The 13,187-nt window shown below is 53.6% G+C and overlaps 1 long non-coding RNA gene across 2 annotated transcripts in view; it reads right to left on the bottom strand.

The window, feature by feature from the left end:
- Positions 1-11,826, bottom strand: part of LOC112813995 (uncharacterized) — a 29,178-nt gene extending 17,352 nt beyond the window's left edge. For both annotated transcript variants that reach the window (XR_012375524.1, XR_003205638.2), the window contains exons 1-2: positions 11,677-11,826; positions 10,209-10,464 (exon numbers count right to left, since the gene is read on the bottom strand). This is a non-coding gene — a long non-coding RNA (uncharacterized lncRNA). The remainder of the gene's footprint in view (positions 1-10,208; positions 10,465-11,676) is intronic.
- Positions 11,827-13,187: the final 1,361 nt, after the last annotated feature.

The following is a 13,187-nucleotide window of genomic DNA, read 5'->3' as shown; positions in this document are numbered from 1 at the left end:
ACTTGCCTCCACACGAAGGCACGCCCCCTCCATCCTTGTCAGGCAATTTGCTCTTCCTAGAATGCGACTGCTTCTTTGTGCCCCAGGATCTTTGTATATACTGTTTCCTCCTCCTGGAGTGAATTTCCCTTCCCCTTCTTTTGTCTGGATAATTTCTACTCTTCCTCCAAGACTGGGATCAAGCATTACCTCCTCCAGAAGCCTCTGTGGATACATCATGTTCCTGCAGAACTTGTCTTATGACTAGAAATCTGTCTTGTCTAGACTATGAGTGACATGAGGACAAGGACCCTGTTTTCTTAACTCTGTTTTTCTAGCCGCTAACATAGTGTCTGCCCACGGTACATACTCAGTTCAAAAGTTTTTTTTCAGACTAGAATGTAAGAATGAGAAATAGACCCTGTAGCTGCCCATTGTTATTGTTGCTCAAGAAGTGAGTGTTTTTACCAGATCCAGGTACAGCCTATGTTTCAAAATTGATCCAGACATTAAATCTGCACACACCATGATCACATGCTTTACTTTGTGTAAATTATCCCATTTAATGTCATTTCAACCTCACAACAACCATGTGAGATAGGGATTATTTCCGTTATACAGGTCAGTGAGATTCAGGGATGTATCAACATCTCATAAGTAGTGAATAACAGGATCAGAATTTGAACCAAGGTCAAAATCATGATCATTCTCTGAAGAAATGATTGGGATTCGATGGTCTTCAAGGTTATTTTGGATGCAGAAATTTGTTTCCCCATCTGGTTCCTTGTAATTTAGCAGCTGAGTACGTGTGGGTCCATATCCCTTCTCAAAGGTAACCAGGGAATTTGTGAATGGATTGTGGATTGATGGGTGACCCTTAGTACTGCTTTCCTGCTGACTTCTCACCATTGCCACCAAGTTGCAAAGGTCCTGTTCTTTCCTGTCCTTCATCTTACAAGTTTGCTCCAGTCATCTTCCCCCCTCCTTTTTTTTAAAGACTTATTTATTTTGGACGCACTGGGTGGCTCAATCGGTTAAGTGTCTGCCTTCGGCTCAGGTCATGATCCCGGGGGCCTGGGATCAAGCCCCACATTGGGCTCCCTGCTCGTGCTCTCTCTAAAAAAAAATTATTTTTTGGAGAAAGAGAGAGCATGAGTGGGAGGGGCAGACGGAGATGGAGAGAGAATCTCAAGCAGACTCCGCACTGAGCACAGAGCCTGATGTGGAACGCGATCTCACCACCCTGAGATCATGACCTGAGCCAAGTCCAAGAGCCAGATGCCCAACTGACTGAGCCACCCAGGTGCCGCATCTAGTCATCTTTCCTTAACCAAACATTTTCTGCTCAACTTGAAGAAGTGGTGAATTGCTCCTCACAAAGAAGATACTGCCATTCCAGGTGACGGAGTTGGTACCTTGACCTGTCTTTAAGATCTTAACAGAAGGACTCTGACACGGAATGTTCTTTGTTGCAGGAAAGTGCCTTGCTCGACTATGTAGGCTCTCATTCACTCATTCATTAAAAAAACACAGAGGGCCAAATAATCCCAGTTAATAACAGTAGCTAACCTTCATTGAGGACTTAATAGTGAGAAGCACTGGCCACAAGCTTTACAGGTAGTAACTCAGGTCATCCTCATTGTTGAGGATTCCCTCAGGCAGAAGCTATTATGACACTTTTACAAATGAGCAAACTGAGAGACAGAGAGGGTAAGTAAGTTGCCCAAGGCCACACAGCCTATCATAGACTGCCTCTTCTACCTTGCACCAGGCTCTCTGCCAGCTTTGAGCAAGGGGAGGGGAGTACAACACAGGCCCCGCCCTCAAGTGGCTTATGTGCTCATGCAATAGAAATGGGGAGCAAAGGACTGCAATACTCTGGGCTTTCCCTGTGCTAGACGAAAAGACACACCAGAAGAGGCTATTGGATGGCTCACTGACGACATCAGAGGAGTCACAGAGAGGGTGACACTTCAGCTGGGTCTTAAAGGACTATTGCGAGGTCCACAGATAAGAAAGGGCAGGGTTTGCTGGGGAGCACAGCTTTTGCAGAAGGGACAGATGATGCAAAGTGTGGAGTGGAAGAATAATTTGCTAGAAGAATAGTGAAAAGTTCCGAGGGGTTGGCTCACAGGGTCACAGAGGAACAGATCAAGAAATGGGCTGAATAGTAGGTTAGGCCAAATCACAGAGGATCTAAAGGAATTGTACTTTTTTAAAAAAGATTTTATTTATTTGAGAGAGAGAGAGAGAGAGAGCGCACCAGCAAGCGTTGGGGGGAGGGGCAGAGGCAGAGGGAGAAGCAGGCTCCCCGCGGAGCAGGGAGCCTGACATGGGGCTCGATCCCAGGACCCTGGGACCATGACCTGAGCCGAAGGCAGACCCTTAACCGACTGAGCCACCCAGGCGCCCCAGGAACTGTATATTTTGTGAGAAATGGAGAGGTAGTGACGGTATTTAAACAAAGGAGTGGAGGGATACCTGTGAGCAGTGGTGAAGAGGGACGGGTGGGGGAGAGAGTTAAAAATGGAAGCCAGGATAAGTGAACCAATTCTGGTTGGAATTAACCAAGCAGGAAATGCACAGTCCCCCGAAGAAGGCATTGGCTGGAGGTGTATTTTAAAAGAAGTAGATCAACTGGACTTGACGGGTTGAAGCTTCTCCTTTGGGCCTTATGTAAATAGGCTGATGTCAACGTCAGCAGGGAATAAAGGAGGAAGAGCTCCTTCATTCATCTGTTTCTTTCTTCAGCAGAGACTTGGTCAGAGAGCCAGGACCCGCACCAGGTAGTGAGGATCCAGTGGCCATCGAGACATAAGCCCGCCCTCAGAGCTCACAGTCTGGTGGGCAGGCAGACAAGGGAACAGTCTGATCACAATACAAAGGGGTGGGTGGGCCACCCACAGAGGCAAGTCATTGAAGTCTGATGGTGAAGGTTTTGACCGCAGGCTTCACAGGCATGACCCACCCTGAAGGCCTTGTCCGCTTCCTCTCTGCCCCTCTGCTGGTCACTCTAAGACCTTCCCCTGGGTTGTCCAGCCTGGCTTCCCCAGGATATCTGGGGTTGGCAGGGCTGAAGCCAGGGCACAGCTCAAATTACAGCAGTGCAGAAACGAGGGCATCCCACCGTGGAGCCCCATCAGTGCCCATCGAGGAAGCGCAAGAGCCAAATGCCAGTAGGACTGGATAGAAACCCTTCGTCCAAAGGGCCAGGGCTGGGGAGGCAGAGCCAAGAGTTTGGAGTTGGGCAGATACGAGGCAAAAACAAGCCAGAACGGCTGGATGAAACCTGGGGATGGGGCGGGGGGTTGGGAATGTGCTGTTTCCCTGCCAGGCTGGTGTGCATGCCATGCTTGGATTCTGGGAGCTGGCAAAAAGGGTCAGAGGTAGGACACCAACTGTGTGCCTTTCCCACACCCTGCAGAGAAGTGGCCTTGTCCCAGCATGCTTCCCTGGGCATCCCGGGTAACCCACCCATTGTGTGTGCTGTGGATCGGAAGGAACGAAGAGGGACTATCTCTGATTGTTCGGCAGGAGGCAAGGGGAGGTAGAGAGAGGCGCCCCATGCCCAGACAGCTGGGCCTGGGAGAGACGGTTGTCCCCCACTCTCCCTCTCCAGTTTCCACTCTTTACAAAGAAAAAAGGAATGAACGGGGTCAGCAAAAGCCAGAGGCTGTGTTTAAGCTGTCCGAGCTGCTGAGCCAAGCGGACAGGGCCTGGCTGACCATTTGGGACACCCACAGAATCCAGGGCCCCTCTCAGAACATTCAGGGCTGAGGGACAAGGTCAGCCACAGGGTGAGGAGGTGGGTAGAGAGAGCGATCGGGGGAAATGAGAGACGCCACCAATAGGCAAGGGAGCGGGGAAGGGGAACAAAAGAGATTGGGGAAGGAGGGCAGAGTGGAGGCCCTGTTTCCTGTCTCTGCATCTAGCAGCCTGGGTTTCCAAACACCCTCGCCCGCAGCTGACGTGGCCCCCAGGGCAGGCAGTGGTGGAGGGGAAGGCCTTGAGTGGGGGGCTGGGGGGAGGGGCACCGGGGCAACGTGAAGCCTGCCAGGCCCGATGGGAGGCGACCCCACGCGGACCGGGGGCTCGGCCGGGCCCGGGGAAGGAAGGGGCTGCGGGAGGAGAAGGAGGTGTGCGAGGGGGCGGGGCAGCCGGAGTCCCGCGATCGTGATCGCTACAGGCTTCTCTGCATTTGGCGGCGCTTGCTCGATCGGCTTTTCATTTTATTAACTTTAATTTGTAACTGGGTGGATCAGCAATCGTTCTTCCTGGAGGGTGTAATTAGGATTATAAATAAAGCCAAGTGGAGGGTTTGGGCGATCTACAGCTGTGCATTGTGTGCTGCAATGAGCCCGGGGTGGGGGGGCTCGGCTCGGCACCCTCCCAGGAGAACCCATTTTGCTTCACCGGCTCCAGTGCAAACCTGGCGCCTCAGTGAACCCCCACATTTCACTGGAAAGAATCAAGTTGGAAACCTTGATCTTCTAGGGACCTATCAGCTTGGGGATTTCCTGAAGCAGCCTTTTGAATTTAAAGCCCATAGCTCTACCTCAAGTGCAGAAGTCACTTCTGCATGAAACCTTCCCCCGCCGGGTATAAGCCCCTTGCCATCTGCCTGGTCCGAGCTGGAACCCTGAGTCCCTCAAACCTGCCCCTTCTCTCCAAGCCCAATGTCCAGGCTTTAGTTCGGGGCAACTCGGTTTTCACCTACATTAGTCCCCGGTCCTCCTGGTTGTTCCCGGTGCCCTCCATCTCACTGTCTCTAAAGCAATCTTCTTAAAATGTAAATCTTTCCATGGCTTGCCCCTGACTGTGAACCTTCCAGGAAAATTAGATCCCAACCCCCCGCCCCCAGCATAGCACAAAGCCTTCTGCAGTCTGGCCCACCAGAGACACCCACCCTCCTGCCATATCACTCCAAGGCAATCTCAGACGTGGCCAGTCTCTCATACTTCTGCGCCTTTGCACATGGAATTCCCTCCTCTGTGAATATTCCTCTGCCCTTTCACAGGGAAAACTTTTTTCCACCCTTCAAGGCCCAGTCCAAATAACTCCTCCTCGAATGAGTCAACTATACCCTCCCCCACCCCACAACAGGACTTCACCTTCACCTCTCTCGTTGCTGTCCCGCGCCCTTATATGTCTGTCTTTGCTTCATCTGATATTGGTCCTCCACTGTCTTAAATCCTAAGTGTCATTGTGTCCTTTTGGAATTGATGCATTTTGGGCAAGGATCGTTATCTCTGAGATTTATTTTTCTTGAAGGCACAGCCCACATAAGGGCCCAATGTGGATGGTGCAAAAAAAAAAAAAAAAAAGGTTCTAGGGGCACCTGGGTGGCTCAGTCATTAAGCGTCTGACTTTGGCTCAGGTCATGATCTCAGGGTCCTGGGACTGAACCCCATGTCGGGCTCCGCACTCAGTGCAGAGTCTGCTTGTCCTTTTCAACTAAGTGAGCTACTCCTGGAATGGGCAGTGGTATTTTCCCAAGCAGGAGAGAATGCTTTCCCAGGTATCCTGAGATCTGAGGGAGATGATATCCCAAGAGTCTTATAAGGAAGAAGATCTTAATTTATCTGGAAGGAGGCACCCTTTGGCCCAGGCCTAAAAACGTCAGGACAGGGATGGGTTAGGCCTAGCTCGGCAGATGTGCAGCGCCAGGCCCCCAGGTTTCCTTAATTCCTGCTCCGACAGAAGAGCCTTTATTCTGCTGGTACTTTCTCACCTCTTGGCAATTAACAAGGAAGCTTCACCCTTTTTCTCTGGGCAGCTGCATCCTTTGGAACTAGGGGGGCCCAGAGCTCTCTAAGAGCAAGATGACGGGGGCGTGAGAGCTGACATGGGCCACCAACAGCAAAACAGCAAAGTTCTGGGGCCACACCACCGCCTACCCCACTGGGGAGAAGGGAGTACCCAGGCCAGGAGCACCCAACCTTGGAAAGAAATGGTTTTACCTTGGGGGGAGGAGGGGTGGCAGGCAGGGGGATCGGGGTGAGGCTGCCAGTGTGGCCGTAACTCTGTTTAAAAAACACTCACACGGAATGGTGAGAACGAGCAAAAGGAAAAGAATTACGGCATTTTAGCCAACAACGCATCTGCTTAAACTCAGGTATAAATAGATCTTCAGGCCTCCTCCGCTGAGCACAGCAACTTGAATCTCAACGGTGAGTTGCCACGTGGAGGGGGCAGGGGAATGTCTTCTGGCAAGGCAAGGGGGCCCTCCCCACCCCCCACCCCCACCCCTGGAGCACCAAACCACCGCACAGCTTTGCTCAGTCTCCGGGGAAGAGAAAAGGCCAAGACAGGGAAGGGCAGCATTCCAAATCCCGCCCTACTCATGTGTCGTAAAAACGGTACAGCAGTTCCAGGAAACAGGGCGGGGGGGGGGGGGGGGGGGTTCTTTAAGAGTTAAACAAGCTTATCCTCCAATCTAGCAATCCCCCTTGTAGGTACTGATGCAGAGAAAAGAAAACATACATCCACTCAAAGACTTACGGACAAATGTTCATGGCACCCTTATTCACAATAGCTGCAGGCTGGAAACAACCCAAATGCCCCAAAACAAGGGAACCGATAAACAATCTATGATTTATCCACACAAGGGAATATTACTCAGCAAGAAAAAGGAAAGAACCACCTACAGACAAAATGATATGGCTGAATCTCGAAATTACTGTGCAGAGCAAAAAGACACAAGTGTCCAAACTGTGTGGTAATACATGTGAGATGGACAAATCTGATCTATGGGAACAGAAAGCTGATTGGTGGATGCCTGGGGCCAGGGTAGGGGGTGACTGGGAAGAGAACACAAGGGACCCTTTTAGGCCGATGGAAATGTTCTATGCCTTGATTACTGTGCTAGGTACACAGCACATACATTTATGACTCCTCAAACAGTACATCTAAAACGGGTGCATTTTATTGTATGTAAATCAGACTTCAATAAAGTTGATTTAAAAAGTCATTCCTTCCCAAGGGCCTGGATGAGAGAGCTGGAGCCTCTGTGCTGACAGAAGTGGCCACAAGCCCGCCGGCTCCTCCTACAAGGTGCAGACAAATGCCTTTCCTGAAAGCCCAATCAAAGATCAGGGAAGTCTCCCTCAAGGCCCGGTGATACCACCAAGCTGGAAAAACAGCTCCCTGGCGGCCTGGAAAAGGTCCCTCTCTGGCCCTTGATCCTTAAAAGGCTGGAATTTCTGGCTGAACAAGAGGGCCTGGGCCCAGTTTCCCCGGGCAGGACGCCCAGCCACCCTCACGCAGGTGCCGGCTTGCTGCCCAAGCACAGGACCCGAGGGCCCCGGCAGGTCCCCACAGCCCTGCTGCGGGCAGAGGAGAGAGGCCGCCCGATACCCAGCCTGCACAGCAAGCCCACGGGGGAAGGAAGCAACACCCCAGCTCCCACCCAGCTCCCCAACCAAATTCACTGCCAGCCCTGGGAACCCGGAAGTCACCCAAAACCTTTACTCTTGAGTGGGGATGGCTGAACGGCCCCCAGAGTGAGTCTGGGAGTTGGTGACGGGACAAGGCCTGGAGCCGTGGACTTTGAACCCTTAGCTCAGTGCCCTTTCCCCCACTCCAGACTGGGCTCCCAGTTAGTTGCTGGGCGAGGGATTTTTAATGGGGTTGGTTCTGAACAAGAGTTCTCCAGGGCAGGGCCTATGAAACAAAGGGACTGTTTGCCGCAGTGGCTGAGTGGCTCTTGGGGGCAGGGGGTGGGTTGGTGGGGGGAGTACGGCTGCCGCTCGTTTGTCAAAGGGCAACCCTGCCCCCCAGGTATGGGCATTGCCCTTGCCCACTGAGGCCAGAGCCAGCTGAGGCCAAGGTCCTCCCTTCAGACCTACGGAGAGGGCGGGCCTGGGACCAGGTTCTGCTCACCACGGGATCTGCCCTCCGGGACCACGGACCACGTCGGTGCCTCGGCTCCTCCTCTCTGTCTGGTCCCATCCACCTCTCTTTGTCTGTTTCCCCTCCCCCGTTTCCCTGTTCTCACCGGCACCTGTTTTCCTTGCCTTGCTCAGTCTCTCCAATCCACGGGCTGTGTATTCCCAGGGGTCCTCTCCCCTTGTCTTCCAGGCAGCTGCTGGCCCTGGCCTGAAGGTGCAAAGTTAGCTAACTCTTCCCCTCCTCCTAACTGCCCTGTACTGGCCAGGGAGCGCCCAGGGCTAGGGGCTCCAGACGCCGTGGGCCTGGCCGTGCCTGGGGGTGACCCCTGCCGCATGACGTGACCTGGAGCTGGCCACTCACCCTCTGCACCTTGGTTTTCTCATCTATAAAATGAGAACATCTTCACTTATTATCTCAGCTCTGCCCTGCAGCACACACACACACACACACACACACACACACACACACACACACTCCATGTTTGAAAAGTTTAGGGCTATCAACTTACATGCATTCAGTTATTATTAATTCAGGAGCCGATTTCGTATGAAACAAAAGCAATCAGAGCTTCTGAGCGACATACTGGGGTTTTGTTTCATATAAAACAGGGTCTTGAATTAGCAATGACTGAACAAATGTACATTTATCATGTTCCCCGTTACAATTCCAGCAAAGAAACTTGACATTTTAGTTAAGCCTGTGTAGCCTTCACACAGATAAACGTTCTGTTTCTGCTAGGCTTTTCAAAAGATAAAAAGTCAGCCCCAGCCCCAGCCCCAGCCCCTGGTCTGGTGGGGGTGGTGGGGGCTAGGGAGCCAAGACGAGGTGATCTTTAAGACCCCTTGAGTTGCGGGGTTAGGAGGCCCGAGTGTGTCCCATTGGCCAGCACATCAGTAACTCATCAGGCACCAGTCTCCTGGGTCCCGCCTACCTGGGCCAGGCCTCCCATCAGATGCCAAAGAAAATGGCCAGCAGGACAGGGGCTTGGGCCCCAAGACCTGCCCCAGCACAAACCGCTCTGTTCCTCGCTTGCCTGCCCAACCCACAAGAATTCAGAGCAGTGACAGTGGAAGTGGAAGGGGCCGAGGTGGGGGCAACTTAGGATTTTCCCAAGGGAAAGAGAACAGGTGTCTTGGTAAGGAGACTGCACCTGGGAACAGAGGCTGTTCTCCAGACCATCTCACGGGGGTTAAAGCAAAGGTGCAGGAGAGCTGGTCCCCTTACAAACCCAGTCAAGACCTCTAATGCCACAGAAGGGGGAGGGCGAGGCCCAAGGCTGTCACTTCCATGTCATTCTCTTTTCCTGTCCCCCGCCAGTCAAAGGCCCTGAGCTGGATGGGATCACCTGCGTTTCCAGTCTTGGCCCCATCTAGCAACGTCCAAACTGGGAGCCCCTGCTCCTAACTCCCTTCCCTACTGAAGACCTCACTGCCGCGTCTTACAGGTGCTTCTAATTCAACGTGCCCTCACATCAGCCCATAAGACCCTCTCTGGCACAGGGAGCTGTCCCTTTGGCCAGGGGCGCTGTCCCTGGGGCTGGATTCCCTTTGGAGGGTCACCCAGGCCCTGCTTCTGACCCGCATCCGCCACCCCTGATTCCTCCTCCTCCTCGCCCCTCCTCCAGACCTCCAGGCAGAAATAGTGTTTTCTCCTTCACCGCTCTCATCCCAACCCCCTACACGCCCCCCACCCTTCTTTTCCACTCCCTCAGCCCAGGCCCCATCTAACCCTCCTGGACTACGGTGGGGCCCTCCCATCCTCCCACCCACCCCCACACTTTGGGATTTTACACTTTGCCTGGGACTGATCATTCACAGCCATGGTCAAAACCTTCAGCGACTTCGTCATACAAAGACTCAGCCTGCGTGGGAGGGAGAATGAAAAAAATGAAGGGGGTAACTCAAGTTCTCGGAGGGAAAGATGGGGAGCCATCCATCAGGTGCAGAGACAGGAAGTGACTGGCTCAGGGTCACGCAGTAAGGCAGAAGCAGACTGGCATGTCTGTGGGACTGTAACGCTCTCCCTCTGACGGCTCCCCTGGGCCCCCACTGGACACCGTGCTCCAGCCACACAGAGCTTCCGTGTGCCCTGAACTTGCATGCTCTTTCACAGCTCTGCTTCCTTCCTCATGCAGTCATGCCCTTCCTCTCTTCCCCCACCTCCACAGTCTTAGCCACTTGCCCAAGCCCAGCTGAAAGGCTGCCTCCTCCAGGAAGCCTTCCCTGAATGCCATCCCAGCACACATCTCTTCACGTCACTCAGTGCTCTCAGATGTCGGTTAGAATTAATCGTGTACATGCCTCCTGGGGGGTGGGGTGGGTGGGACTCATCTTACTCACCTTCATAGTCCAAGAGCACCCTGCACAGGGCCTGGCCATCACAGGTGCTCCACAGGTATTTCCGGAAGGAATCATCATAATATTTATTGTTGTTATGAATGGCTGACGTTGACAGAGCCCTCATTTGAGTCAGCCACTGAACTCAACATGCGAGTCAGAGTACACACGTCTTCACAACAGCCCAGCTGACAAGACACATTTCACAGATGGGAACTGGGACTCCGAGGAAGTAAGTAGCTTGCCCGGGGTCTCACTGCTGGAAGGGGGCAGATTTAAAACTCAGCCCCAAGTGTAGCCTAGATGCAGCCCTGTGACTCTTGCTCTCTGTACTCTGGTCAGTGCCCAGGACTCCACAGGCCCCAGATGACCCTGCCAGCCCCAGGGACGCTCGTGGTCCACGGCCTGAGGACAGAAGCCCCTCCAGGCCTCACAACAGCCTCCACTCAGTCCTGCTTTGCCAATGACCCTGATGGTTTAGATCATGCCCTGGGATCCCAGCCCAGCCAGCTGGTGACAAGAGTTCCCAGCTGGCCTCCTGCCACAGGGACACAAAGTCCCTTTGCACATAACCTCTCTTTATCCCCCTGTTGGTCACGGCAAATAGGTCAGGCCCAGGGCAAAATGGTAAGGTGGCAGAAGTTTGTCTTGGACTGCGTTTGCAGGCTCTGGGTTCTGTTCCCTTCCCACCTAGGGTTTCCTGCTGGCTGACCCCTCCCTGTGCCTCGGGCTGGACTGGACGCAAGGGCTTAACCCTTTGTACCCGAGAGCAGCGTGAAAGGACTACGGAGGGGACTGCAGGCTTTTCGGGGAGATGTGCGATGAAAGTGGGGGTTCTCCTTGCTCACGAAACCTGAACTGACCTGCAGTGAGTCCTGGTGAGAGGCTGGGATTCTGTCGCCCCTTGGGTGCCCCCCGGATCACAGAGCTCAGCGGGAAACCTGCTTTCCCCGCTTGTTTCCCTCACTGGACCCCACACCTTCCAGGTAGGGGTCTGTGCAACCCCTGTCCTTGCGGCCAATCCTGCACCCCCAGGACAGGCCTGCTCCTGTTCACCACCCGTGTGTGCAGCCTGCACTAGGCCTTCATCAGCCCCGGTGCCCAGAACCCCTCCCCACCTGATGGCGGAGGACACTGCTAATGAGGCCCAGAGGGGTCCCACGACCAGTGTGTAAGTGGCTGGGATTTGAACTTTGGTCCATGTGGCTGCCAAGCCCTTGCTGCCTTGAGCCCCCTTTCCTCCCCCCGCCCCAGGGCCTGTTGCCCTCAACTGCCCATCACAGGGTGTCCCCAGGGAGCCGGGGCCAGCCAGGAACAGGGGAGAAGGGCTGTCTGGCACGGTGCTTCCGCTCCAGCCACAGGCTCAACCTTCCCCGGGTTGGCCAAGTCCTGCCTCCGTGACCGTGACCGCGGGTGGCTTAACCAGCCTGAACGTCCCTTTTCTCTTTTGTGAGCCTCAAGCTAAACATACCTATTTCTGGAGATTCTCGTGAGGATGAAACAGGATAATCCGAGCTGAATGCTTCGTGAAGTGGCACATGGTAGGTGCTAACGAAAACCTCGCCGTCGCCTGAGCCCGTGCCCCGCGTGGGGGTGGGGTGGGGCGGGCGGCGACAGTGACAACACCACACCAAGACCCACAGGAAACTTCATCACAGAGACCGACAGCATATACAAGGGAAGTAACAAAACAAGAAGAAAAAGCCTTAAAATTTTGGCTGAGTAAAGGCAGCGGTATAATTACCGTCATTTATAAAAACTGCTTCCCATTAATGCCTAATTCCCGTGAAGCGCAACAATGATTATCTCATTAACTATGTGTCAGATTAACTTTGTTGTAGGTTTTATTTGATTAAAACAGTGAACTCTCAACACGTATGCTCATTCTTCATAGTCTGTGGTTTCTGGGGCGCAGGGCTCTGTTGACGACTTTTTTCTAAATTAGAAAGCATATTTCCAAGGAAGTGTCTTGTAAAATTCAGTCACTTGGATTCCCCAAGAGCAAGGTGGAGCAAGGCGGAGGGAGAGTCCCAGAGCTTCCTATCAGCACCCACCTTTGGATTTTCAAAAGCCAAAAGTGAAAGGTGAATTATGTGTCAATTTTTTTAAAAACTTGGCTTTGGTATCATTGGAATATTTTACTACGTGCCTATGCATTATTTTGTAGTAGCAGAGGTTGCCGGGGTGGGTTTTTTTCCCCAATCCACTGAAAACTCCAAAGTTGATACATCCTGGATTCTGTTTCCCCCATGGGGAGGAAAGGTTGCTATCTGTCATATGCGCTTAAGCGCCTGACATTTTTCTCATTTTCTGATAGGCGGTGCAGCCCCCCACCCCCCCACTGCACACAGCCCCCCCCTCCGCTCCTCATCCCTACCTTACCAGAGAAAAGCTGCGGGCTGACAGCTCCCAGCTGCACAGGGAGATAGCTGGGAAGTTCCAACAGGGAAGTGTCACACTTTGCCAACTCTGGGGACGACAGAATAATTGGCTGGAACCGCAGACCTGGGCCATGGTGCACGGGGAGACAGTCCTCGTGGAAGGCTCCCTGGGAGTGGGCCAGGCATCTCCCACGATGCCAGACACGGAGGCCCTTCAGCGGCCCCTCTCACACCCAGGAGCCCTGGAATGTGCCTGCTACCATGGGGGGCAGGAGCGGTGTGTGTGTGGGGGGGGTTCTGCAGCCCACACTAGAGCCCGGGGTCCCTCTCCTGGAGGTCAAGTGATGTGTGTGGGAGGGGGCTCAGGAGGAAGAGTCCGGTTCTAGCACTCAACTTCCATGGGGCAGGGAAGATGGGGTGGGGGCTGCAAAGACCCCTGCCATCATTCCAGGAAAGAGAGGCCAGAGATCTGCAAGAGAGGACTCACACTGTCCCAGTTCCCTAGAGTCTGTGCAGACCACGGTGGAGCGTGGGGTGGGGGGAATGCCAGGGTTCTCAAGGACAGAGGCAAGGGTGAGCTGGGATCCCGGGGGACCAGGGC

The sequence above is a fragment of the Callorhinus ursinus genome, unplaced genomic scaffold, assembly GCF_003265705.2.
Source record: "Callorhinus ursinus isolate GAN/ISIS: 27379988/994484 unplaced genomic scaffold, GSC_fseal_2.0 scaffold52, whole genome shotgun sequence".
NCBI lineage: Eukaryota > Metazoa > Chordata > Mammalia > Carnivora > Otariidae > Callorhinus > Callorhinus ursinus.
Note: the sequence above shows the minus strand (reverse complement) of the source record. Positions and strands in the feature narration are given on the sequence as shown.